Source organism: Odocoileus virginianus, chromosome 3 (assembly GCF_023699985.2).
Source record: "Odocoileus virginianus isolate 20LAN1187 ecotype Illinois chromosome 3, Ovbor_1.2, whole genome shotgun sequence".
Taxonomy (NCBI): Eukaryota; Metazoa; Chordata; class Mammalia; order Artiodactyla; family Cervidae; genus Odocoileus; species Odocoileus virginianus.
The window spans coordinates 95,831,957-95,858,297 of record NC_069676.1 but is presented as its reverse complement, the minus strand read 5'-3'; the positions used below and the strand labels follow the sequence as shown (position 1 = coordinate 95,858,297).

General features: G+C 41.0%; 1 long non-coding RNA gene across 1 annotated transcript; it reads right to left on the bottom strand.

The window, feature by feature from the left end:
- On the bottom strand, positions 1–24,289 carry LOC139032562 (uncharacterized). The gene is made up of 6 exons (XR_011485085.1): positions 24,097–24,289; positions 23,689–23,757; positions 9,057–9,274; positions 5,379–5,556; positions 4,127–4,211; positions 1–407 (listed from the first exon to the last, which is right to left on the bottom strand). It is a non-coding gene; the product is annotated as an uncharacterized lncRNA (long non-coding RNA).
- Positions 24,290–26,341: the final 2,052 nt, after the last annotated feature.

Sequence of the window (26,341 nt, the reverse complement as noted above, 5' to 3'; positions counted from 1 at the left end):
CTCACTCATTGTAAAACAGAGACTTCCTTGTTATTGTTTTACATATATCTCAGTCTTTCAGATATCTTACAATATATTACATTAACTCTAGATTTAATTCTCAAATTTCCTTTCAGAGATGTTCCTCTGAAGTCTTCAGCCTTTCATTTAGTCGTTAACTCAGGCTGTCCATTGAAAAAAAAAATCACTTCTACATCTTTGGATTACAAATTACTCCTTTTTCCAGTTTAATGACTGTACAGTGGTTAGGCCTTGGAGTCTCAATTTCAAATCCAGCTGCAGACATTTCTGCTTTGCCAGTGAGCTCAGCCAGGACGTTCTGCCGAAGTCCCCTTGATACTGTTCCAGATCAAATGTGTCATTGAGAATATATGAGTGCAGATGACTTCATTCTCTGGATTACTCTCCTAGAGGAGGGAGATGGAAACCAAGGTCAAACAAATCCCTGTGGGGGTGGGTGATAGAGTTTTACTAAAAAGGAGAGGGGTGTGCGCTGAAGGTAAAGAAAAAGAAGGCGGGAGAGCAAGACAGGGCTGGTGTGTGCCCTTAAGTGACCCCTTGTGAGGGGCTGAATTTGTCTTTTTCCTTCCCTTGACTAGGAAAACAGACATATGTGGGATATGATATTAAAAGGGTTTTTTTTTCCTCTGTTGTAATTAATTTTCTCTAATTACCCCCAATTCTTCAGGGAAAACTGTTTCACCCATACAGCCTTGACGGCTGGTGCTCTGGGAGAATTAGACTATTCAGTACTAAGACAGGTGTGGAATACAAAAATCGGAGGAGATGCCCACATAGGTCACACTGGGTAGACACAAATACCCCTACTCACAACAGGAAAATCACCCCTGGGAGGCCCATGGTGGCCCAGTGACTACGACTCTGTTTCCACTGCAGGGGACACAGGTTTGATCCCTGGCCAGGGAACTAAAATCACGCAAATCCCAAGGCACAGCCTAAAAACAAAAACCTTAATAAAACCAACCTGGGTTCCCACACTTGCCTCTCCACTTTTTATCTTGGGGGCTTTCTTTCATTACAAGTAAACTTTCAATGTCAGAGAATTGTCACATGTGTAGTCAGGTAACCAAATAAGACAGCAAATCAATCTGAGCCCATTTTAACAGGTTAATTCCTATTAAATCGGCAGAGTAGCACTGGTCATGAGTTGCATCTATGCAAGCGTCCACCTTAATTGATAATGGCACCCACAGTCGCAATTCCGCAAGACATTAAGTTGGTGTGCATCAAATCACATTTGTGAATATATAAGTGACAATTTCTTCATGTTTCTGTATTTCCATGTTGTTTTCATAGGCACATGTGTTAGATGAGTTTTTGAAATGTTGGAAATGTAAAGAATACATTTTTAAGACACACCTTTTACAATAAGTTTGCAGTTGCCATTTTGAAGTTCCTACAATAACATATAACACTTATACATTCACTTAAGATCCGTGGTGGCTCCGACAGTAAAGAATCTGCCTGCAATGAGGGAGACCAAGGTTCAATCCCTGGGTTGGGAAGATCCCTTGGAGAAGGGAAAGGCTACCCACTCTAGTATTTCTTGCCTGGGAAATCCCATGGACAGAGGAACCTGGCGGACTACAGTCCATGGGGTTGCAAAGAGTCTGACACAACCGAGCAATTTTCACTTTCACTAACATTCACTACCCAAAGTATTTTGCCGCAACTGATGTACAATTTGCATGTACTGAGTTCTTAGGTCAAACTATAGTCGAAAGGACGGTCAAATCAGGGAACTTTCATATTAGTACAAATGTGTTAAGATGGTGCAGATGGTGACTGCAGCCATGAAATTAAACCACGCTTGCTCCTTGGAAGGAAAGTTATGACCAACCTAGAAGGCATGTTAAAAAGCAGAGACATTACTTTACCATCAAAGGTCCACCTAGTCAAAGCTATGGTTTTTCCAGTAGTCATCTATGGATATGAGAGTTGGACTATAAAGAAAGCTGAGCACTGAAGAATTGATGCTTTTGAACTGTGGTGTTGGAGAAGACTTGAGAGTCCCTTGGACTGCAAGGAGATCCAACTAGTCCATCCTAAAGGAGATCAGTCCTGAGTGTTCATTGGAAGGACTGATGCTGAAGCTGAAACTCCAATACTTTGGTCACCTGATGTGAAGAGCTGACTCTTTGGAAAAGACCCTGATGCTGGGAAAGATTGAGGGTAGGAGGAGAAGGGGATGACAGAGGATGAGATGGCTGGATGGCACCACCGACTCAATGGACACGAGTTTGAGTGAACTCCGGGAGTTGGCGATGGACAGAGAGGCCTGGTGTGCTGCAGTCCATGGGGTCACAAAGAGTCGGACACGACCGAGCGACTGAACTGAACTGAACAGAAATGTTACTGTATGCCAAACAAGTCATTATCATTTCTTAGATTTCTTTTAACCCTGAGGAGATTTTTGTATTGAAGTTATCATTCTGCCTAAGTATTCAGCAGAATTCATGAATAGAAGACTCCCAGAGACAGAATAGTATAGACCTAAATGTTCACAATCTCAGTGACACTATTTTTTTCATTTATAAAAAGAGGTTGGCTTATTCCAAGACTGGCCTCCCCTTCCGTTGTGTGTGACACAGGCTTTGAAACATTATTGCGAGGCATGTAGCTATGGAGGATAAACTGGGACTCAAAAAGTATTGTGCGGTTTCTTTTTCTCTCAGACTATACTGCTGTTGGTGATTTTCCAACTGTGAAGATCAGCTTATCCACTTTCTGGAAAAAAAATCACTACCCAAAGTCACTCAAGATGAATTTGGAGCAGAAAGTCTACTTAATCACTTCTGAAGGGAAATATTTTTTCCTCGCAGAGAAAACCAATTTGAGATTAGAAACCTGCTTATGTAGGACTTGAGTAAGAAGTGCACACACCATCATAGGTTTAGACAGGTTATCATGGTCCTCTTGTTGGCCTATTTAGACCTCTGTCCAGGGAAACCCTGAAGACAAGAGCCTTCGAGTCCGTTTCTTCTAGCTATGCTTTCTGTTCTTTGAACATCTAACTACTTACTGGAAAAAGACCCATGGCTGTCTTACAGAGATCTTCCCTGTATTCACCCCTACAACATCTGACAGCTTCTAGTCTTTCAAGGAAGTGATACATACACCGCGATCAATTCAGTGAACTTAATCAACATGTCATCACATTAAGTACCATTAGCAAATGGTAGCATGACTGTGACTTCCTTATAAGGCACTGCGATTTCTGCACTATCACTTTATTGATTATTTTTGAAAGGTAAACCCATCCTCGTGACTCATCAGCCAGAAATCATAAATCTGCACTTTGGTTCTTGTGCTATTTAGCAACGTGGCCATCTCAGAGACACTACACTTTTAACTGTATCATAGTCATCAGGCAAACGAAGGCCTTTGTTTCCCAGTGCTAAATCATCAGAGTCAGAAAGAGCTGGTTTTTAAAATCACAGTGTGTGTGCTGAAGGTTGGTCCTTAGCTCAAACCAGGGGTGTGTTTGTGTATGTGTGTGAAGTCTGTGAGAGAATGAGGCAGAAACATTCCTATGTTCCTGGAGGAGTTGCTGATCATTCTTTATTCCCTAAAACCCAGCTTACCTTCATCATATCTCTGTAGTCACATTTTCCCCCCTTGGTTTTCCATGGCTGCGTATCCTGGACTAGCAACATTATTTGTCCCCGCACCCTGAGAACGTATCTATGACACATAGTCAATATCTTCATGGTCCAGAATTTCTGCTTCCCCAAATCCCCCAGCTCCCAGGACACTTAGCACAAGACAACCCAGTGTGTAACAACGGCTCACCAACGCTTGAGGTCTTGCGAAAGTCAGGGGCCATAGCTTTTTTTTTTTCTCTTTTATCACCAACATCATTCAGTACTGGTACATAATGAGTGCTCAACAAATGCCAAGAAAAAGAAAGAAGGAAGAAAAGAAGGATGGAACATTTTGCCAATGATTTAGCAAAATCAAACATGCAAAAAAACTGGACACTTATGTTTTAAGGCATGGAATAAGGAGATGGGTGGCAAGGAAATGCCAACGCTTATACAATCTGAAACAAGCCTTTGCTGGTTTGTGTCTGTTTGAGGAGAAGGAGAGGGCTGGGAATACTCACATCCATGAGGGTGATGATGATAAAGACGATGGTGGTAATGGTGACGACAGTGATGGTAATTCTTCCCTAAAACACTGATGTTTAGCTGGAGGACCAAAAAATGAGAAGAGAACAAAAATTCTGATTGGTTATAAAACATTACTTACACTCATTTGCAGGAACTGCTACCTATCTAAGCAAGGTTACTTTGCAATACAATGATGACAAACACTATTAAATGGATATGATTATGTTTATTCTAATTTTCTCCCATTAGGATATTAATCTGTATATAATTCTTCATAGTTATCAGATAGCATAATATGTTCATTCAGAAGATTATATGCTTAGGACTTTAAAATAATAAGAAATATGGCATCTATCCAAGGAAAAATACATTTTCCCTGGTCTTGCTGAATAAGTGGTTTTGCTCTTATTATTAGTTATTCATGTCCTCAAACCAGATTGGATTATCTTTATGATCAGCCTTGTTAAATAAGGCCAATTTGGTTCAATTAACAGGCAAATTGATAGCTTAGAAAAGTAACAATTTCTTATGAACAATGTATCACCTGCATATTGCTTAACTTTTCTATCTTGTATGTCAGTATCTTTTCCTGATTCCTTCTAGGAGAGTGCCTTAATCAAAATTTCCAATCTGTTAATCAATTCCTCAGCTGTATTAATTCTACATTTTACCTCATCTATTGTGCTCTGTGGTCTGTATAGTAAAGCTATGGTTTTTCCAGTAGTCATGTATGGATGTGAGAGTTGAACCACAAAGAAGGCTGAGCACTGAAGAACTGAGGCTTTTGAGCTGTGGTGTTGGAGAAGACTCTTCAGAGTCCCTTGGACTGCAAGGAGATCCAACCAGTCCATCACCCCTGAATACTCATTGATGATGCTGAAGCTGAAGCTCCAAAACTTTGACTACCTGATGCGAAGAGCAAACTCATTGGAAAAGACCTTGATGCTGGGAAAGACTGAAGGCAAAAGGAGTAGAGGGTGGCAGAGGATAAGATGGCTAGATAGCATCACTAACTCAATGGACAAGAATCTGAGCAAAGCCCGGAGACAGTGAAGGACAGGGAAGTCTGACGTGCTGCAGTCCATGGGGTTGCAAAGAGTTGGGCACGAGTTAGCAGCTGAACAACAGTAGCAGCCACACTGTGTCCTGTATTTCAGCTACTGCTTTTTTTACACATTATATTTCTACTCGGTTCTTTTCTTTTACACTTCCTTATTGTTTCATGCTGTTAATGTCTTTCCTTACCTATTTCGCTATGTTGTAAATGCTGATTTTTTATCTTTGCCCCATCAGTTTTAAAGCTTGCTTCTTTTTTGATGGACTCAGCCATCCACTCTGCTGCTTTCCTTGGAAAGAGCTGTGCTTCCAGCTATCTTCCCCTTTTGGCCTGTTGGTTAGCATTCCTCTTGAGGTATTCATTGCTCTGTCCAGTAACACAGATGGGGGAAAGTCAAGGGTCAGACTTCCATCTGTCTCAGACCTGATGCTTGTAGGGGCAGAATGGAGGGGGGAGCCTAAAGGTGCAGTAGCTTGAGTACCAGAAAACCATCCTAGTATGCATCACCCATCCTGGAGGTTTCAATGAGACAGCGGGGAAGAGACGTGACTATCCAAGGTTTATCAGTCATCGCAAACTTTTGATGCTCCTAATCAGAATCTGTGCTGCCAAGATTTTACGCCTGTGGACAGTTGCGTTTATGTGGATTCTGGCACAACTGATGGCCTCAAGGCAAGGTAGAGAATACTGAAGTCCTGAGCAAAATGCCTTAGACTAGGACTGTTAATCACTAACCTCTCACACAACAGTTTAAAACAGCCCTGCATCTCCCCAGGAATTTCTGACAGCTTCATGTCTCTCTTGATGCTTCTATTTCTGCTGGAGTTAATCTTGGAGGACTGACTCTGTGATACTTAAGAGTACATCTTAGTAGGAAGAGGTGATTAAAACCTACCTTACTAGAACTCTGTAGAAAATAATCTTTTAGTGTTCCAAATACTTCATGGAAATTGTTAAAATTTTATATAGCCCACAGTGGTAAGATGTCTACTTCAATACACCAATAATTGCCATGTGGAACCTTTATGCATGTAAACTGTGTTCTATGATTAAATGTACTAAGGATATGAAAGTGGACTGGGTAGATTAATACATACCACCAAAGAATGCTGCTATGTATTTGCTTTATCTATGCTCTCTGAGCCACAAGATTATGTTGGTTTTCCAGTTTACACAGAGAAAGCCCCTTAAGATAGCATCATACCTATTTTCACGCCACCTCAGGTTCTCGCATATTTGGTTGGCAAAAATCTGCTTTGACGTCTCTGACACATAGCAATGTTAACCCCTAGGTTCCTTTTCAGTTAAGACAGCTAAACTTCTCCTTTTAAAAACAAACAGCCTCCGCAAATCAATCAATGTAATACACCACATTAACAAATTGAAGATAAAAACCATATGATTATCTCAATAGATGCAGAAAAAGCCTTTGACAAAATTCAACATCCATTTATGATAAAAATGCTCCAGAAAACAGGCATAGAAGGAACATACCTCAACATAATAAAAGCTATATATGACAAACCCACAGCAAACATTATCCTCAATGGTGAAAAATTGAAAGCATTTCCCTTAAAGTCAGGAACAAGACAAGGGTGTCCACTCTCACCACTACTATTCAACATAGTTTTGGAAGTGTTGGCCACAGCAATCAGAGCAGAAAAAGAAATAAAAGGAATCCAGATAGGAAAAGAAGAAGTAAAACTCTCACTGTTTGCAGACAACATGATCCTCTACATAGAAAACCCTAAAGACTCTACCAGAAAATTACTACAGCTAATCAATGAATACAGTAATGTTGCAGGATATAAAATTCATACACAGAAATCCCTTGAATTCCTATACACTAACAATGAGAAAACAGAAAGAGAAATTAAGGAAACAATACCATTCACCATTGCAACAAAAAGAATAAAATACTTAGGAGTATATCTACCTAAAGAAACAAAAGACCTATACATAGAAAACTATAAAACACTGATGAAAGAAATCAAAGAGTACACAAACAGATGGAGAAACATACCGTGTTCATGGATTAGAAAAATCAATATTGTCAAAATGGCTATACTACCCAAAGCAATCTATAGATTCAATGCAATCCCTATCAAGCTACCAATGGTATTTTTCACAGAACTAGAACAAATAATTTCACAATTTGTATGGAAATACAAAAAACCTTGAATAGTCAAAGCAATCTTGAGAAAGAAGAATGGAACTGGAGGAATCAGCCTGCCTGATTTCAGACTATACTACAAAGCCACAGTCATCAAGACAGTATGGTACTGGCACAAAGACAGAAATATAGATCAGTGGAACAGACTTGAAAGTCCAGAGATAAATCCACGTACCTGTGGACACCTTATCTTCAACAAAGGAGGCAAGGATATGCATTGGAAAAAAGACAACCTCTTTAACAAGTGGTGCTGGGAAAACTGGTCAACCACTTATAAAAGAATGAAACTAGAACACCTTCTAACACCATACACTAAAATAAACTCAAAATAGATTAAAGATCTAAGTGTAAGACCAGAAACTATAAAACTCCTAGAGGAGAACATAGGCAAAACACTCTCCGACATAAACCACAGCAGGATTCTCTATGACCCACCTCCCAGAATATTGGAAATAAAAGCAAAAATAAACAAATGGGACCTAATGAAACTTAAAAGCTTTTGCACAACAAAGGAAACTATAAGCAAGGTGAAAAGACAGCCCTCAGAATGGGAGAAAATAATAGCAAATGAAGCAAAAGACAAAGGATTAATCTCAAAAATATACAAGCAGCTCCTGCAGCTCAATTCCAGAAAAATAAATGACCCAATCAAAAAATGGGCCAAAGAACTAAACAGACATTTCTCCAAAGAAGACATACAGATGGCTAACAAACACATGAAAAGATCCTTAACATCACTCATTATCAGAGAAATGCAAATCAAAACCACAATGAGGAACCATTACACGCCAGTCAGGATGGCTGCTATCCAAAAGTCTACAAGCAATAAATGCTGGAGAGGGTGTGGAGAAAAGGGAACCCTCTTACACTGTTGGTGGGAATGCAAACTAGTACAGCTACTATGGAGAACAGTGTGGAGATTCCTTAAAAAACTGGAAATAGAACTGCCATATGACCCAGCAATCCCACTCCTGGGCATACACACCGAGGAAACTAGATCTGAAAGAGACACGTGCACCCCAATGTTCATCGCAGCACTGTTTATAATAGCCAGGACATGGAAACAACCTAGATGCCCATCAGCAGACGAATTGATAAGGAAGCTGTGGTACATATACACCATGGAATATTACTCAGCCATTAAAACGAATTCATTTGAATCAGTTCTAATGAGATGGATGAAACTGGAGCCCATTATACAGAGCGAAGTAAGCCAGAAAGATAAAGACCATTACAGTATACTAACACATATATATGGAATTTAGAAAGATGGTAATGATAACCCTATATGCAAAACAGAAAAACAGACACAGACGTACAGAACAGACTTTGGTACTCTGTGGGAGAAGGCGAGGGTGGGATGTTCTGAGAGAATAGCATTGAAACAAGTATACTATCAAGAGTGAAACAGACCACCAGCCCAGGTTGGATGCATGAGACAAGTGCTCAGGGCTGGTGCACTGGGAAGACCCAGAGGGATGGGATGGGGAGGGAGGCAGGAGGGGGGATCAGGATGGGGAACACATGTAAATCCATGGCTGATTTATGTCAATGTATGGCAAAAACCACTACAATATTGTAAAGTAATTAGCCTCCAACTAATAAAAATAAAAGAAAAAAAAATATATATATATATAATAAACAGCCTCAAATCTCAGTCCTTTCACACCACACAAGTTAATTTCCCCCTTACTTTACATGTGGAAGGAAACTGCTCTGCTTCAGGGAGTCACTCGAGGACACACGCTGATGGACGTTTCCCCACCTGGACACCAGGCAGAGAAAGAGGGGGAAGGACATCTGTCCACTCTCCCTGTGCCCTGCGCAGATGCCTGCCACTGCGGCTCAAAGCTCACCGGCTGCAGCGAGTCAGATTTCCACGTCTGCCCACGAGGGGGCTGGAAAATGTGCCTGAAAGGAGAGGAGAACAGGATGCAAGTGGCCACCAGTAATACCTCACATGTCCTAAATGCCCTGTCAGTTATATAACTCTCAGGAATAATATAAGCTCAACTTCCTAGAAGACATGCTGCTCAGATTCTCCTTTTATCTTTCCTATTCTCTCTTTTTTTTCACTGGATTTACCTCTTCCACATCCCTTATAAATGTGTTTCCCCAGGTTCAGTTTCCAGCCTGGGGCTACCTTTCTGATATGTGCTATCTTTCTTATAGATTTAGGGATCATGCATCATGGTGTCTCTCATAGTTGCTTAACTATAGAAGTTTAATAAATTTTGAATGATTGATGAATCAATGAAACACCGTCTCAAGGCTCAACAGTGATTTTGGAAATCACATATTTGGTATGCACGTTTAGTCGTCTTGCACGCTGAATAGCAGAAATCTTCAGCTTCCCACCTTCTTTTTCTCATATTTCTTCCCTCTTCACCTTTTTTCACCTTCACAACTTAGCTTTACGGTTTTTTTTTTTAAAGTAGTAACTCTACAATGAGCTCTCTCCTTTAATAAACCAGAGATTGTAAGTAAAGACAACATGCAGATATTCAAATTGTGAAAAACTAGATACAAAGATATTATAGTATTACTTTTTATGTCCTGATATTAAACCATTGCATGACTTTCTTCATTTTTAGTTGTTTCCAATTAGTGTTACACAAATAATGCTAACTTCAATGCCAAAACAATTTTGGAAACAGCATTCATTTTATTTAGCATCTTGGACTAGGAGCTATTTAAAACGGTGGTTTTCATAAATAGCAGCAAATTTTAGGGCTATAGGACCAAAACTAACTTACTTTTTAAATACTGGAAGTCATTTTCACTGAAAGGCTTTTGCATGAATATGAAAGTAATTTGAGAAACAAGACTATACATTGATTCATTTTTAAAAAGTATTCACTGAACACCAACTATGTTTTAGGCAATTTATTAATAAATTGACTTTGTAATCTCTGACATCCAGATACCAATGAATAGATTCCAAAGAATCTATTTAATCCCTGGATGAATTTAAATTTTTACATCTCTGTGTATTACATGTCTGTATTCATATGTATATTTACATGCATGTATACATGTATGTTATATCTATTTTTAGAGTCTAAGGCTGATGACTGTGAATCTGTTCATGCTGTTTTCTCATTGGTGTCACAGGCTAGAAAAGTTTTATTCTTATATTTATGTTGTTTTTTTGTTTAGTCTAAAAAATGTATCTAAAATACTATGATTCTACATGAAATTAGAGATAACATTTTTACTCGATGCCAAACATTTTCACAGAAAAGATTTACATAAATCAGATTTATTTCCAAGTAACATATTGAGTGCCTACTTTAAGTGCCTGCTATAGTGCTAAATGCTTTTATATATTTTTATATGTTTTATAAGGAGCCAAACAACAGTACTTGATATACAACAAATTCTTTGTACCTGCTATTATACATTTTTACAGATTTATTCCAGTATAATGAAAATACAGGAAACTGCACTGCTTTAAAAAGTACCATTTGAGAAGTATTCATCCATACACACACTTGTGAAGCCATCCCAGCAGTCAGGATGATGGAGACGCCCACCAGCTGCAAAAGTTGCCTGTACTTCTGCCGTCTTCTCTCCCACCCCAGGCAACCGCTGATGTGTCATTACATTGGTTTTTATATTCTAAAATGTTATTTACATGAACTGAAACTATGTTGTTTTGGGGGGGCTTGGTTTCTTACCAGGGCTTCCCAGGTAGCTCAACTGGTAAAGAATCTGCCTGCAATGCAGGAGACCTGGGTTTGATCCCTGGGTTGGGAAGATCCCCAGGAGAAGGGAACGGCAACCCACTCCAGTATTCTGGCCTGGAGAATTCCATGGACAGAGGAGCCTGGCAGGCTACAGCCCATGGGGTTGCAAAGATTCAGAGATGACTAAGAGACTTTCAATTTTCTTACTCTTATAATTATCATATTTATGTGGAGACTCATTCATACAGCTGCATGTATCTATAGCTGGTTCTATTTTAATGCTGTATCATATTCTGTACCATGGATATATCACAATATATCTATTCACCTATATACAGATATTACAAATAAAGCTGCTGTGAACATTCATGTTCAAGTATTTGTTGCATATGCTTTCACTTACCTAGGGTGGATATCTAGAAGTGCAATGACCAGGTCATACAATAGACATATGTTTAATTTTTAAGGAAGTTGTCAAACACTTTTCCCAAAGTGGTCATACCATTTTACATTCCCACCAGCAGTGTATGAGGGTTCCAGTGTTCTGCTTCCTAGACAATACTTAGTGTAATCAGTGTTTTTAATTTCACTCATTCTAATAAAGGTATAGTGATTTAACTGACAATCTCCTAATGACTATTGATGTTACACTTCTCACATGCTTATTTAATATCAACATACCTCTTTGGTGAAGTATGTATTAACTATATTGAAATATTTTGTAAATCTGGGTGGAGTCTATAGGATTGTTTTTTATACTACTTCTGGTTTTGCAATATTTTGAAAGTCTGAAATTGTCTGAATAAAAAGGTAAAAAGAAAAAGACTTGTAAATATGGTTATAACAATTATTACAAATGCTAACAAATCATCTTTATTTATATAGGTGGTGGTGATTTAGTCGTTCAATGGTATCCGACTCTTATGATCCCGTGGACTGTAGCCCACCAGGCTCCTCTGTCCATGGAATTCTCCAGGCAAGAATACGGAATTGGGTAGCCATTTTCTTCCCTAGGGGATCTTCCCAACCCAGGAATTGAAACTGGGTCTCCTGCATTGCAGGCAGATTCTTTACCAACTGAGCTATGAAGGAAGCCTCTTATATATATATATAGATAAATAAAATATTAAATAATAGTTTAAATCCCAAAATGACATATGTAGAAATAGAAACTCAAGAAAACTTCTCATCCATATACACGGGCTGAGTCAAAAAAGTCAATTTTAATCTTGACTTGCATATAGAGTCCTACCTATTCAATGCCAGTACAAACAAGAAATGAAAATCATACAAATCATTGTAGAAGACAAAAGCCAACATATATTTCTCATATTAAAAGACAGAGATGGCATAAAAACAAAAATAAGCAACTTAAGATAACAGACAGAACAAACACTACAATTATACAAAGATTGTTTTCAGACATGGGAAAACATACATACAACATACAGCATCCATAACACAATGTTAAGTAAAATATGTAAGATGTAAAATATATTCAGACTTCAATTGCATTAAACACATACAGATATATTCAATATAGGAAAAAAAAGAATGGAAGTAAATACATCAAAGTAATTGTTTTGGGGTGGTAGAATTATGTATAATTTTTATTTACTTAACTATAATTTGTGTTTTTCCAAAACTGTCTGTAGTGAGCATGAATTACTTTTATACCAAAAATGTGAGCTATATTTTTTAAAAGGGAAAGTATAACTTTCCAAATCCTCTGTCTCTTGAGCGAAATCTGATTAAATGGTGCATGAAATGACATCAAGACCTTCTGCCTAACATTTTTCATGAAAAATGTAAGTCTGCCCCTTGGGCAACATTGCTGAAGTAACAAGTTTTATCACTGAAGTTGTTTTACCTGGAATGCTATCCCTGACATCAATTTTAGTTTCATCTTGGGTATATAAAAGGTCATATCAAGAAGTTACAGGAATAATCATTAATATCAGTCAGTTTTAATTAAAGTGGAGAACTTTCTCCATTTCAGAGGACCAGGAAGAGGGGGAGGTTTTCCTTAACACATGCAGCTGTTGTTTGTAGTAGTAAATGATTTGAGATCACCTCCAGCCACATCTCCTTCTACTTGATGGATTCACAAAGGCCGCCCGAGCCCAGATTCAGAGCTTGGAGTCTGGAGACAGATGATCTGGACCCTGAGCGAGTCAGTAAACATCTTTGTGTCCTAGTCCCCTCGTCTTTGAAATGGAGGTGAAAGTGATAGTACCTACCTTACAGTGTGGAGAAGTCAATGAACTCATGTTTGTAATCCGCTCTGAACAGTGCCTGGGACAGTGAGTGCTGTAGAAACAGCACTCGCTGCTATTACAAAGATAACATTACTGCAGCTAAATTATAGGCTACGGCTCTTTGATCATCCTCTAGCCTTTTGTTCCCTATAGCAACATGAAATAACCCTTCTGGATCTTGTCACTCACGGAATTGTGAAACACACTGCATTTCACCGCCGGGCCGCTGCAGCCTTTGAGCTCCCCATCTGCCAGGTACAGTGCTCCGCAATCTCTTCTTGCTCCTCCGTCACCTCATCAGACACTACCATTTGCTTCACAATGGCTCCTTTCTCCTTGCAGGGCTCTCTACCTTCCAGAATCGAGCCTGGGGAGAATCTCCACGCTAACTGACTTACATGTGGCTCCTTTGCACAGGGCCTTTCTGGAGACGATGCCTTCATCCTCTGTAACCAGATGGGGTGACACAGAACAGTGGTCAGAGGAATGTTAGCAAGTGTGCTGAGACCGAAGGTGTTCTGAGCTCCTATAGAGTCAGTGAACACGCTGAGTTTAGCAAAATTAATGCATGCCATTCCAGAGATTCCATAATACGCATCTGTGCTATGCGTATGTCCTAGTAGTGGCGACATGTGCGGAATTCCCCAAATGCTTGCATGACAGAGGGTTTTATTCTCTTTCTGTATCCCTCTTAATTCCTGGTAGAGCTGGCAGAACATCATTTGGGAAAACGCCGCTGAAAAGACAGATGCTCTGCTGTGAAAGAAATGGTGGGGAAAGACATGATTCAGAAGGCACCATTCACAGGACATCACGTTAATCTGGGGGCCAGAACTGGTTCATCACCAAAATCCCAGGAGTGATTCAGTCCCCCTCATCCTGCCGGGACCTCCACACGAGTCCTCAATCTACAAACGCTTCTGGAGGGCAACCTCATCATGCCAGGACCTCCACGCAAGTGTGCAAAGGCTTCCAGAGTGCCTGCTCCAGGCCGGGGCTTCCACGCGAGTCCTGTCTACAAACGATTACTGAGGGCCCGCTCCAGGCTATGACCTCCACATGAGTCCTCAATCTACAATCGCTTGTGGAGTGCCGGCTCCAGGTCAGGACCTCCACGAGAGTCCTCAACCTACCAATGCTTCTGGAGGGCCCGCTCCATGCAAGACTTTCCAGATGAGCATTCCTGCCTGTTTCCTTGGCTGTGACCACAGATCTCACCCACAACTCACAAGGACTACATACCAAAGAACAGAAAATGTGAATCAGATGTTCAGTCTTGCCCCTCCTTTGGGACCCTACAGAGCAGAGCCTGCCCTTGGGTGTGGATGGATGTTGAAGGAAGGAAAAGAATGGTTGCATTCTACTTGGTTCTTCCTTGACTGGGTGCTATTTTAGCATCTTTGGCAAAACCTTCTTTTAACCTTCAGTATAAAAACTGTAAGCTGGGAGTCAAATAATGTATAAGGTCTTATTGTAAGGACAGTGGTGAAAACAGAAAATATTTCCTATATGAAGCATTTTATATATGTTGCATCCATTTTCACTTTACTTGGAGGGCTAAGTATTTTCCTGTCCCTGGTTGAAATCCTGGGCAGATGCCATTGTAACTTTTGAAAGTGAAGGTGAAAGGCACTCAGTTGTGTCTGACTCTTTGTGACCCCATGGAATTCTCTAGGCCAGAATACTGGAGTGGGTGGCCTGTCCCTTCTCCAATGGATCTTCCTGACCCAGGGATCGAACCCAGGTCTCCTGCATTGCAGGCAGATTCTTTACCAACTGAGCTATCAGGGAAGCCAATAATAACCTTCAGAATCTTAATAATAACATGAATCCTGTAATCCCTTCTAGGCACAAGAATGCTGTCATTGTAATAATTAAAGTGTTCAGTGCAGTGTGATTATTAATGTTCCAACTTTCTTCTGCGGTCGTGCGTGGGCAGCTCCTCATGCCCTTACTTGAGCTGGAATGAGGATGGCAGAAGTGAGGGATGGAAGAGCTCTACTTGGCTGACACAGACATCACCTCTGGGGCTCTTCTGTGCTGGAGGATTCCGCCGCGCTGGTTCTTTCCCTGGGGCAGCTCCTCAAAGACCCTGCAGCTGGAACCTTCACACCGTGATGCCGACAACGCCTGGCTCCCGCTGGTCATCAGGATTCCTCCCTCGAGCCCTGAGCAACTATCTGGCAGTCCGTCTCTTTTGCGGTGTTAAAGTAATTAAATAAGGATGCCATTACACCAGGTGACTCTAATGCCTTGGAAGCCCAAGCCAGAGTCAGTTCTGTAAATGCACTTGTATGGAAAAAACCAAATTTAAGAATAACCAATCACAACCAACCAACTAGGTTCTCCCAAATAAGGCAACCACTGAAGCTGTAGCCAATCAAATAATTTCCTTGCTTTGCTTTTATAAAAGCCTTATCCCCTCACTCCTTTCAGAGGAGAACTCCTAATGTCTTTGTGGGCCTGAAACAAATAGACCACCAAATGTTTCTCCAGCAAGGATGAGCTCATTGGGGATCAACAGAGAACTGCAGTTGGCAAGCCACATGCCAAGTCCCCACTCAGCAAGAGAAGGAGAACCCTCTCAAAGAGAAGAGAAGGAAGCCGGGAGGGCTATAATAAACGAAGAGCCCATGACACTGGCCGTGTCCTTGTTAGGAAACAAGAGGAGTCTTTCTTCTTCCAGTTGGGCTCCGTTACCATCACAGGGTGTGAAGGCTCTTCTTCTGGAATCCCAACTGTATTAAACTGAGGTTTCAGTTTATTCAGTTCAGATCGGTTCAGTTGCTCAGTCGCATCTGACTCTTTACGACCCCATGGACCGTAGCACGCCAGGCCTCCCTGTTCATCACCACCTCCCAGAGTTTACTCAAACTCATGTCCATTGAGTTGGTGATGCCATCCAACCATCTCATCCTCTGTCGTCCCCTTCTCCTCCCGCCTTCAATCTTTCCCAGCGTCAGGGTCTTTTCAAATGAGTCAGCTCTTCACATCAGGTGGCCAAAGTATTGGAGATTATTAGCTTTTTACAGCTTCCAGTTTTGCAATGCCTGATTCCCACTGATGTTTGCTTAACTATTGAAAATTTTAATGTGCCTCACTTTATCTTTCAACAGAGGATATCACATTGTCCAGGCTTCTTGGGTGACTCAGTGATGAAACAAAAACCAAAACCCTGCCTACCATTGTAAGAGATGTGATTTCAATCCTGGGTTGGGAAGATCCCCTGGAGGAGGACATGGCTATCCACTCCCGTATCCTTACCTGGGAAGTCCCATGGATGGAGGCGCCTGGTGGACCACAGTCCATGGGGTCACAAAGAGTCAGATACGATTGAGCAACTGACCACGCACATCACGCTGCCCTCCCAGACAGGGATCCCTCCGAGTGCACGTGTGGCCCATGAGACACACGCCTGGGCTTTTCTGCCTGTTGGCCACAGCAGTGCATTTTGCTTCCAGAGCAGCTCTCCTCTCTCAGTTCCATCACTTCAGGCTGGAGCAGCCGCAGACCCTCTCACCCAGGTTTTATGTGCCTTAACTCCAGGGGACTCATGTCAGCCCTTCCCCACGACTCTCTTGAAGATCCTTCCTCATTTAGGTGAGAAAGAATGTAACCCTGTCCTCACTACAGTGAGGTGATGGAGATGCGCAGTCCTCAAAACTCTCTCCAAGTAAATTACCTTTTAGAAACAATCCTCTCTTTCAGCCTATCCAGGCTTTCTTATATGCTTGAGGTAGGCCCTCAGCTGAGGCTTGTAGCTGGCTGACTTTTCAGCCTTTCCAGGTTCCTCATCAGTGGCTATAAAATGTAGAGCCACTTTCAACCCATTGTTTTGGTCTGTGCCCTTGGGAATTCGGCACACACTGAGATGGAGTCTCACTGTAACATCCAGGTACGTGATCAGTATCTGATATTAAACGATAATGGTTCTGTCTATTCGTTACGGTCTAGTTACTAAGAGTGTAGGCATCATGCAGGCAAGGATTTCTGTTCTTTTTTCAGTGTTACATCCCTGGTGCCTGGAACAATGCCTGACATGTGTAGGAGCCCAACAACATTTTGTTAAATGAAATATTATTTTACAGATAAGAAACCTGACTTAAATGCTTACTCCTTGGAAGGAAAGTTATGACCAACCTAGACAGCATATTAAAAAGCAGAGACATTACTTTGCCAACAAAAGTCCATCTAGTCAAGGCTACGGTCTTTCCAGTGGTCATGTATGGATGTGAGAGTTGGATTATAACGAAAGCTGAGTGCGGAAGAATTGATGCTTTTGAACTGTGGTGTTGGAGAAGACTCATGAGAGTCCCTTGGACTGCAAGGAGATCCAACCAGTCCATCCTAAAGGAGATCAGTCCTGAATATTCATTGGAAGGACCTATATTGAAGCTGAAACTCAAATACTTTGGCCACCTGATGCGAAGAGTTGACTCATTTAAAAAGACCCTGATGCTGGGAGGGATTGGGGGCAGGAGGAGAAGGGGACAACAGAGGATGAGATGGCTGGATGGCATCACCAACTCGATGGACATGCGTTTGAGTAAACTCCAGGAGCTGGTGACGGGCAGGGAGGCCTGGCGTGCTGCAGTTCATGGGGTCGCAAAGAGTCAGACACGACTGAGCAAGTGAACTGAACTCAAGTAAAGATAAGTACCTTGTCCATGATTATTCAGCTAGAAAACAATAGAGGGCTTCCCTGGTGGCTCAGTGGTAAAGAGTCCGCCTGCCCAGTGCAGGAGGCATGGGTTTGATCCCCGGTCTGGGATGATCCCACGAGCCAAGAAGCAACTAATTCCATGAGCCACAACTCCTGAAGTTCACGTGCCTTAGACCTGGTCCCCCGCAACAAGAGAAGGCACCATGATGAGGAGCCCCCGCCTGCCTCAGTGAGAGAAAGCCCGCACAGCAATGAAAACCCCAGCACAGGCAAAAATAAGTAAAATATAAATCATTTAAAAAAGGGAAACAATGGAGCTACGACTTGAATAAACTAGTGAAGGAAAGCAACTAATGGTAATCAGAGACATTTTACTTAAGCCTCTCCTTTCTAAAAAAGCTTTTATTTTGTGCACATTCTGTGACCTTATGTATAATTATGTGCACAGAGCTTTTAAATGTGTCTCAGTTTCATAGAGATCTTACAGAATTTGGTCACCTTGTGTTTCAGATGTGTTGGTGCCCGGCCTGACTGCGTGGCTACCTAACCTTGGATGGCCACACTGCCATCTGGTGTTGGATATATGAATTGCAAGTTCAAAGTCTACAGTAAACCTTATCAAACCGGTTAAATTTTCTGCTGTGGTTGAATTTTCATAGGGTTGCTGTACCCTATGAAACAGGTACTACTTGCATACACATTTTATGGATGATTTGTACAGTGGCAGGACTAGGTCTTGATCTCAGACTGTCTGGCTCCAAACCTTATTCCTTATTGTAGTCTACTGTTTCCCTAATATACAACATTCAAGGCTTTCAGATTTAGGAACCCATCCATGACTAAGCCACATAAACTTTCATTAGATAACAATTGTATGTAATAGCACAGATTTGATTAAAATGGGAGCCATGGATAAGCCTACATTGGAGTTATCCATATCTACTTTCATGTATCCTTCCAAGATGAAGGGATTGGCAGGTCTGGCTTCCTCTAAAGCCTCTCTGTCCTTGGAGTGCAGAGGGCCATCCTCTCACTGTGTCCATATGGGGTTTCCAGGTCCATGTCTTAGTCTCCTTTCTTGTAAGAACCTCTGTCATACTGGATTAGGACCCACCCACAGGACCTCATTTTATCTTTTTACCTCTTGAAGACCCTGTCTCCAAATACAGTCCCATTCTGAGGCAGGTTAGGACTTCAGCATATGAACTTGAGGGGGACACAATTCAGCCCACAACACTTATATTCCGTCTTAAGGGAGCTCCATGAGCCAGCTAGCTCACTCTGTCTCAGGACTGCAAAACGTCTTAGTAACGCTGCTTCCTCGCTTTTCTACAACCTGCTTATTGTCAGCTTGCAAGGTTATTAACATCTCCACCAGCCATCCAGTTGGTACTAGGGGGATGAAACTCAAAATCATTTTAGTTTTTTACATAATTTTTCCTCCTCATTTCTAAGTATTTTCATAGTAATCCAAGTGAGAAAAATTTAGTCTGGTATTTCACCAACTGGATGAAGCCTACTCTTTAACATTTATCATCTCTAGTTCAATAAGCACTATGCAAGAATTCACATGTGATAGTGTTATAAAATAATGAGCCACATAGAAACCTTTGCCTCATTACTTTATGGTTATTTCCCCTAAAGTTAATACTTCACTATCTGAATGACCTGGAAGAAAGCAACTCTCCTGTGCTGAATAAGGGAATTTGATTATTATACATTCATTAATCTAATGTCAAAGCACATGTTAAAAAAAATGAGTAGGTCAAACATTCTTAGTGAGATCAATTTTTAATGCTGTAACCATATTTTTCATTAATTCTTATGCCTTGACATTTATAAGCATTGCTGCATGGTTTTTTTAATCCTCATAATTACAACTTGAAGTATTCTCATTTTCATTTACAGATGGGAAAACAGGTTCAGAAAGGCTTTTGTGACTTGTTTAGGGACTTAATTAATAAACAGCAAAGATCAGACTATGAATCTGATTCTAGTCAGAGTTAGACTATTTTAAAGGCTTTCCTAATATTTACACCAATGTCAGTTTCTAAGTGGTCTCTCTTTCCCAAAAGTTGCCTTCATGAGAAAAGGATTTCATGATCAAATACATTTGGGGAATATTGTCTATTAAATTCCCCACTGGAAGAATCACAGATTTATTTTTAAGGGTGTGAGGACTCCTGTATTAACGAAGTCCATTTAACTTGGTTTAATGTAAGCTTATTCCCAGATTTAATCCATCATTTAACTTTTTCCCCCAAGCAGTTGCTGCTAACAGCCAGAGTATCTACATTAATAACTGTTCTAAATGAACACCTTTTTATAAACCATTCATAAAGGCCTGGGTGCTACCAATACTATTATATGTGAACAGGCTGGATTCCAGATGAAGGTTTAGTAAAATCAGAGGAATGAAGTGGCCTGGAAAGAACAAAAGAAGCATTTACTTTTGTTTTTTGGCTCTCAGTCAAAAGGATTTGCTACGCTATCAACGAAGAACAACCTCTGAACTTTTTCTGTGTGACATGTAGTGTGGTCCACAATCAAAAATATGTGTTTAAAGGAACAGAAAGTTTAAGACTAAAACTTGTCAGTGTGTTCTATCAGATGAGTACTCCATGCTGGGCATTAGATTGTATTCTAAGCTTCATTAATTTTCCATGAGTGATAAAAGGTCAAAAACAATTTTGAACAATTCAGTTTTTCTCTCAAGATTTAGTTCTTGCCTGCATGAGTGCCTACATGTACACACACACAGAGAGAATTTATTAAATTATTTTTCTTTAAAAGAAAATGATGTTCTCATTGGGTAAGAGAATTTGAAAACCCAGCAGCCAGAGAGAAAATCTGAAAACAACTAGTAGACTCCCAAATTATGATGTACTTGAGTTTAATCCACCCAGTCCATCCTAAAGGAGATCAGTCCTGCATGTTCATTGGACGGACTGATGCTGAAGCTAAAGCTCCAGTACTTTGGCCACCTCATGCGAAGAACCGACTCATTGGAAAAGACCCTGATGCTGGGAAATATTGAGGGCAGGAGGAGAAGGGGATGACAGAGGATGAGATGGTTGGATGGCATCACAATGGACATGAGTCTGAGTAGACTCCGGGAGTTGGTGATGGACAGGGAGGCCTGGTGTGCTGTGGTTCATGGGGTTGCAACGATTCAGACATGACTGAGCGACTGAACAGACTGATTGAGTTTAATCCTAGAGCTTACTCCCAGCACTCTCATCTGTGAAGATTAGGAATTTCACCTTGCTCTGCCTGGTGTTAAGCAGCCTTAGATTGTTTTCATAGTGGAGATTTTTGCTAAAGGTCAACTTCTATCATTCAAGCAAACGAATCCCAACAACAGCTCAGGCTGAAACACCTTAAATGGCCTCTCACTTTCGTCCTTACACTAGCCTAAGAGGTATCTCTTCACCTGTTCTGCGATACTGAGCAAACAATACTATCTTACCTTGGTGGTGCGATTTACTATTTATGAAGAACGTTCCCATATGCCATCTTATTGGTGCTCATCACAAAAAGCCCAGTAACCCAGGAAAAGTAGATGTTATTTTCAGTTTTGCCTATGACGAAACCAAGGCTAGGGGAACGTGACCAACTTGCCTGCCCAGAGTCATGTACCATCAGAAGACAGGGCTAAAACAGACGTGCCTCCTAGATTTTCGTCCAGTTCTCTCCCTAGAACTACATCACAGAGTGGAGATGGAGCCTGAATAAATAAGACAGCACTGAGCTGTGGTTCTTGAATGAAGACATTTTAGAACCCAGTCAAGCTACCTGAATTTCTAGCTAAAATACTTTTTCTAATTTAGGAAATTCATTTTTTATTTTTATTTTTTAATTTTAATTGGAGGCTAGTTACTTTACAATATTGTGGTGGTTTTTGCTGTACATTCACATGAAGCAGCCATGGGTGTACATGAAAATTCATTTTTAACCATTGCATCATGAATTACAGAAAGGAAAAGATATTCCCTGAGAACTACAGCCGCTCAGCAAGGTTAGAAAGTTAAAGTGTTGTGTCATAAGCAGTGAGAGAACTAAAGTCACCGAGAGATGATTCTGTAAGACAAAAATGTACGGTTGTGGCACCTGAATGCATTTTCTAGCTTTGTCACTGCCTCACTATGTTTCCTCTGGCTAACTCTCTGGATGTGTTTCCTCATCTGTCAAGTTAAGAACACACGCTGTGCTTACCGCCCAGGGATCTTTGAAGAACTTGGCATAACAGTCTATGATGAAGTTAAAAAGAATGTCTCTAAACAAATGAAAGTCCTGTGGTTGAATCGCTTCAGCTCTTTAAGCCATGTGAATAATAAGCAGGCTTAGCATTGTTAATTGCGTATTTTATTTATGGTAAAATGCATGAACAGTCGGAAGAATGTCATTAAACAATTTTATGTTCCTTTCTGATGTGCTAATAACTACTCCCATCGACTGTTTGCTTGAACTTTTCTTTTAAAAAACGTACCACTGAAGGTGAGATGTATGTTCGAGGAAATACTTAATGGTTCATCTGTAGCTTGAGGAGAGTGAATGAAAAATTGGGCAGGTTTCAATTCAAACACATTTTGTAGTAAACTAGTCTCTGTAAAGTGAAAACCAAAACAGAAAAGCTAGGAATCTGTTCTGTGCAGTTTTGGCAATCAGCTTTTCGGTAATATAAGTAGGACAATGAGGCAAGGAAACCATCCTCCCATTCACACTGCTGCTGCTGCTGAGTCGCTTCAGTCGTGTCCAACCCTGTGCGACCCCATAGACGGCAGCCCACCAGGCTCCCCCATCCCTGGGACTCTCCAGGCAAGAACACTGGAGTGGGTTGTCATTTCCTTCTCCAGTGCATGAAAGTGAAAAGTGAAAGTGAAGTCGCTCAGTCGTGTCCGACTCTTCGAGACCCCATGGACCGCAGCCCTACCAGGCTCCTCCGTCCATGGGATTTTCCAGGCAAGAGCACTGGAGTGGGGTGCCATTGCCTTCTCCGCCCATTCACACTAGTTTAATGTAATTACCTGAAAGCTGGCAAGATTCAAGAAAGCTGTAATAACTTGGCATGTGGGTTACAAAAGACAGTGAAAGAACTTGTTTTTGTTATAATTCCACTTGCTAAACCCTAATTAGGTGCAAAAAGCATTGTTTAACATTCAGATGCCTACCCTAGGAAGCCTTAAGGGTATGGACACTTAGATAAAACTTAGCATTCATTTGATGCATAGAAAGTTTCAAAATGAGAGACATTTTAAGGGTAGAATTTGGTAAATAATGGAATTAAATTTATTAAGGTGGTTATGGTAAAGGATATTAACACCAAAGGGTTTACTTCATACTTTTTAAAGCCAGACTTTTATTTTAAATTTTACCTATTTATTTTGCAGAGTATTTTGATTTTTGGAATAAATATCATTCTGTAACGGAGAGGCCGGGTAGGCTACAGTCCATGAGGTCACAAAAAAAGCTGGACACGACTGAGTGATTTCACTTTCACTTCAATCTAAATTTGAGTACTGAAACTTGGGTAGATTAAAAGATAAATTGCTTATCACACTGATGGCAATATACAAAATTAAGGGTTGAACAGTACCAAAGGCCAAACCAGAAGAAAACAAGCCGACAGGAAAGAAAAAGAAGAAATTTAAGTGCTCTTCAATTGGGACTTTCAACAAATTCTGGTAGTTCAACTAGTAGAACGTTAATACATACCGTAAAAATGATGGGCGATGCCAATAATGAAAGCTGAACTCATGCAATTTAACGCCTTCTCAAACCATTCTAAAATGACAAGAAAGGAGCAACAATAAATCACAAAGAGTATGAAAGAAAGGAGTACCAGGGTATCGACAGATCTTTGGAAAGTAGAGGGCAGACATCCTGACACTGCATTTAGAGAGCAGAGGCAACTGGATCCGAAGGCACCGCTGACGGAAACAGCAAAGAAAAGCAAACCAGCTGCTCCGCGAAACCAAGAAGTGCCGAGGGTGGGCGCAGAGCACGATGGGAGGCAAGGACGGGATGGGGCTTGGAGCTGAGGCTGCGGGGCAGACGGCCTTTGAAACAGCCTCCAAGATTGCCAGAAAACCAACGGTTTTCTATTCGACGTCTATTTCTTACCCAGCCCGTGGCATGTTTGCCCCTCTCCCTTCCTGAAAGATGCTGAATCCTTTTTCGTGTGATGCTGTGGCTTGAGACTCGGAGCAACACGCCTGTACAGAGTCTGGGTAACATGAAGCTAACACAGGCGAGGAGGGGCAGCGGGCTTAGAGAGCAATCAGTCCAGACTGGAGCAGAAGGGCAGCAGACTCTGTCACAGCGAGAGTTCTAGAATACCTCCAAGGGCAGCCTGGGATACGAGAGAGATCACCCAGAGAACACTCTGGTTGTTAAAATGTTCCACTTAGTAAAGTTAGAAATTCAAAATTCCTAAGCACTTAAGTTAACTTTAAGACATTATTTTATTTGTAACTCTAGCAAATTTTAATCAATTTTTAAAGGATCTTTTTATTAATACTCCGTCTTATTAACTAGCTTGGTCTATGACACTTGTTTAAGCATTTTTTAAAGTATTTTAAATATTTAAAGGTCTAACAAATAATCCAAGGTGCTCATATAATTCTTATACATCTAAAAATTAAGTCTGATTTCAGTTTAAAATAAAATTAAATCAATTACACATCTTACAAGTGGAATCACAAGCTGACTCAATTGACCAAGTTTTCTTAAATATTTAATTCAGAGATTTTCTAACAAAATCAGTTTAGTTCAGTCACTCAGTCGTGTCTGACACTTTGTGACCCCATGGACTGCAGCATGCCAGGCTTCCCTGTTCATCACCAACTGGAGCTTACTCAAACTCATGTCCATTGAGGTGGTGATGCCAACCAACTATCTCATCCTCTGTCGTCCCCTTCTCCTCCTGCTCTCAATCTTTCCCAGCATCAGAGTCTTTTCCAATGAGTCAGTTCTTTGCGTCAGGAGGCTAAGTATTGGAGTTTCAGCTTCAGCATCAGTCCTTCCAATGAACATGCAGGACTGATCTCCTTTAGGATGGACTGGTTGGATCTCCTTGCAGTCCAAGGGACTCTCAAGAGTCGTCTCCAACACCACAGTTCAAAAGCATCCATTCTTCAGTGCTCAGTTTTCTTTACAGTTCCAACTCTCACATCCATACATGACCACTGGAAAAACCATAGCCTTGACTAGATGAACCTATGTTGGAAAAGTAATGTCTCTGCTTTTTAATGTGCTGTCTAGGTTGGTCACAGCTTTTCTTCCAAGGAGTAAGCGTCGTTTAATTTCATGGCTGCAATCACCATCTGCAGTGATTTTGGAGCCCAAGGAAATAAAGTCTCTCATTATTTCCATTACTTCCCCATTTATTTGCCATGAGGGCTTCCCTGGTGGCTCAGAGGGTAAAGTGTCTGACTGCAATGTGGGAGACCTGGGTTCGATCCCTGGGTTGGGAAGATCCCCTGGAGAAGGAAATGGCAACCCACTCCAGTATTCTTGCCTGGAAAATCCCATGGACGGAGAAGTCCGGTAGGCTACAGCCCATGGGGTTGCAAAGAGTTGGACACGACTGAGCGACTTCACTTTCTTTCTTTCATTTGCCATGAAGTGATGGGACTGGATGCCATGATCTTGGTTTTCTGAATGTTGAGCTTTAAGCCAACTTTTTCACTCTCCTCTTTCACTTTCATCAAGAGGCTTTTTAGTCTCTCTTCACTTTCTGCCATAAGTGTGGTGTCATCTGCATATCTGAGGTTACTGATATTTCTCCCGGCAATCTTGATTCCAGCTTGTGCTTCATCCAGTCCAGCATTTCGCATGATGTGCTCTGCATGTAAGTTAAATAAGCAGGGTGACAATATACGGCCTTGACGTACTCCTTTCCTGATTTGGAAATATATAACAAAATATTGTTACTTTGAGTCTCTTAAATATTCCTCCATTGTTCAGTTGCTCAGTTGTGTCTAACTCTTTGCAAACCCCATGGACAGCAGCACACCAGGTGTCCCTGTCCCTCACCAGCTCCCGAAGTTTGCCCAAGTTCATGTCCATTGCATCAGTGATACCATCCAACCATATCATTCTCTGATGCCTTCTTCTCCTTCTGCCCTCAATCTCTCCCAGCATCAGGGACTTCTCCAATGAGTCAACCGTTCACATCAGACGACCAAAATACTGGAGCTTCAGCTTCAGCATCAGTCCTTCCTAGTATTCAGGGTTGATTTCCCTTAAGATTGACTGGTTTGTTCTCCTAAATATTCCTCTACTTATTTCTAAATCTTCCCAAAGGTAAAAGATGATTCTTTGCCATTTAGAAAAAAATTGTTACCCACCACCAGAATATTGAAGT